This window comes from Heterocephalus glaber, unplaced genomic scaffold, assembly GCF_053883595.1.
Source record: "Heterocephalus glaber isolate CG9 unplaced genomic scaffold, H.glaber_assembly_v1.0 deba00000676, whole genome shotgun sequence".
NCBI lineage: Eukaryota > Metazoa > Chordata > Mammalia > Rodentia > Bathyergidae > Heterocephalus > Heterocephalus glaber.
In genome coordinates this window covers 4,363,358-4,366,102 of record NW_028258156.1, presented here as the reverse complement: position 1 = coordinate 4,366,102, position 2,745 = coordinate 4,363,358, and the positions used below count along the sequence as shown (strand labels likewise).

The 2,745-nt window shown below is 43.9% G+C and overlaps 1 pseudogene; it reads left to right on the top strand.

Moving 5' to 3' along the window:
- The first annotated feature begins 371 nt into the window (after positions 1-371).
- On the top strand, positions 372-1,138 carry LOC101697189 (coenzyme Q-binding protein COQ10 homolog B, mitochondrial pseudogene; annotated as a pseudogene).
- Positions 1,139-2,745: the final 1,607 nt, after the last annotated feature.

Genomic DNA, 2,745 nt, shown 5'->3' with positions numbered 1-2,745 from the left:
GGGGCTACATGAAAAGCAAAGAAGACTCGACTCTTTTTCCTTTTTTCTTTGCTTTCCTATCGTTAGCATAGATAAAAATCCAGCAACCTTATGATTTCAAACTTTAGCCCAAGATGAATGCAACCTCCTCTGAGCGCACAGATACGGACCAGGGCAAGGGGGGACAAGCCACAAGCCTTTGGGGGCTGAGAGCTGAGTCTGGGGATGATCTCAATTCTAGAGGCTGCCGTGCTTAGACAGCTGATTCAGTGCTGAAGATAAGATTAACTCAGAAGATCATGGCAGGGCCCAGGATTTAGTTCAGTGGTTCCACCGCCTGCCTCGCAAGCACAAGGTCCCAAGTTTGATCCCCGGTAACAAAAAAAGAGATCATGGCAGCTTGGATGGGCCAGAGGGTTTTTACAAGGACAGCCTCGGGATGCTGCATGAGGCCGGCACGGGGTCCTGTGCTGAACATCAGATATTTTAGCTTCCTGTGGTATACTGATGAGCAGAATTCTCCCACTACATACCTCAATTTTGCCTAAGGAGAAACATGCGAGAACTTTCTTCAAAATCACTGCACCATTAATAAACAAAAGAAAAGAATATTCAGAGAGAAGAATTATCGGATATTCAATGCAGGAAATGTATGATGTGGTATCGGGAATGGAGGATTACAAGCGTTTCGTTCCTTGGTTCAAAAAGTCAGATATAATATCAAGGAGATCCGGATATTGTAAAACCCGGCTAGAAATCGGCTTTCCACCTGTGCTGGAGCGATTCACATCAGTAGTAATCTTGGTGAAACCGCATTTGGTAAAGGCATCCTGCACAGATGGGAGACTTTTCAAACATTTGGAGACGATTTGGCGTTTCAGTCCGGGCCTTCCTGGCTACCCAAGAACTTGCACCTTGGATTTTTCGGTGTCGTTTGAGTTTCGCTCACTTCTGCACTCTCAGCTTGCCACCCTGTTTTGTGATGAGGTGGTGAAGCAGATAGTGGCCGCCTTTGAAAGGAGAGCAAGCAAGCTGTACGCCCGGAGACGAGCATCCCTGGGAGCTGATGCTGCACCCGGTGCACCAAGGTAGGGCGAGGGGAGGCCGCACCTGCGCCTGCGCAGGTCCCTGTGAGCAGTGCTTTCCTGGTTCGGTTTGAGCAGGCAGGGAGCGCTTGTTAAGCCCAGCCGTGATCATAAGCCTGCTCCACTGAGAACTTGCACGTGGAACATGGACCCACGTGGAACATAAGAAGTATTTGTTCAATCAAGTATGATTCCAAGGTTCTGCATTTGCAGTAAGGGGGACGCCACCGCTACTATAGATACTGACGCCATTCTGAGCAGGAATTAACCCTGTAATGTAAAATACCTTTTAATTAGCACCGTCCCTGCGAGAGGCTTGTTGAGATACATAGTATATATTAACCATATCATGTTTAAGTTATTGAATTCAGAATACGTGTAACTTATTGCTGTAGGGCTTGCCATATGGCTTAGGATAATAGAGTAATCATATATTTCAAGCAAAAATTTTGATTTAGCTGGGCGTGGTGGCACGCACCTGTCATCCCAGCTATTTGGGAGGCTGATGTAGGAGAATAACAAGTTTGAGGCCAGCGTGGCCACCTGAGTGAGACCTGCCTTGAATAAATGTGAGTGCGAGAGCACTTGCCTAGCATCCTCAAGGACCTGGGTTTGATCCCCAGCACTGCAAAGAAAAAAACTCATTAATGAAAGTGCCCTGGTGCTGTTGGTCAGTAAGGCTGGCTCTCGGCTGCACGGTGAGGTGCCCGCTTTGGTTTCTGAGTGGTCCAGAGCATGGAGCACGCATAACAGCTTGTCTTCCCCTGGGAGGCCGCCCGGGGACAAGCTGGTGACTGTCCTCCCGCACCACGCAGCCTCTTTCCTATTTATTGTGTGTACTCACCTTCAATAATATATTCCAAACTGATTTTTTTAAACAAATCAATGTAAGGACTGAAGTAGTAACTTAATAAAGTTAATTTGTTTTTTAAAAAAGAGATTAACTCAGCTGTGGGGGTGGGGGGAGTAGAAGCAAAGTAGGAAACTTCACAGAAGAAATAACACTTAGAATTGACCAAGAGTGAAAACCCCTAGAAGTGGCTGTTTGCAAGTGTGTAGTAGTTAAGGACTATGGCAAAGAATCTCAGGGCAAGGATGTCATCAGAGAGTGATTCAAATCCAAGAAATGAACAAGTAAAAATTCTGCCTCACTATCCTGAAACAAAAATGTTTCCTGCAGAAGGTAGTCAGGGGAAGGAGATTCTTGCTCCATCTGGATGCATGACCACAGTAAGGAGGTAAAAGAAATCACCTACATGCTTTTGATTTGATGTTAGGAACCAAAGCTACAAATACAGTCTGGCTATGAGAGGAGTGGATGCAATCTTCTGCAGACCTAGAAACTTCTCATTCTAGCAGAGTCCAAACTCTTATTTAAATTCAACCTCATGTTGAACTTTTGTACCCTTCATAAAATATGGAATTTTAATGAGTTACAATTATACTCACACTATTCTTTCTCTGATGTCATGCTTATATCATTTAATGATGAAATGTAATACTTTTCAATTTTCATTGTGGGTGTGGATTTTTATATATCATCAAAATTCCCCAGAATAGTGATTTTAATAAATATTTTCTTTCATGTAAACAGTAAATATGTGTTGGTCCAGAAGTCTGATTAAATAAATTTTTATTTCTGAAAGACTCACATCGCCTTTTTTTTTAGTACAAAGGATTA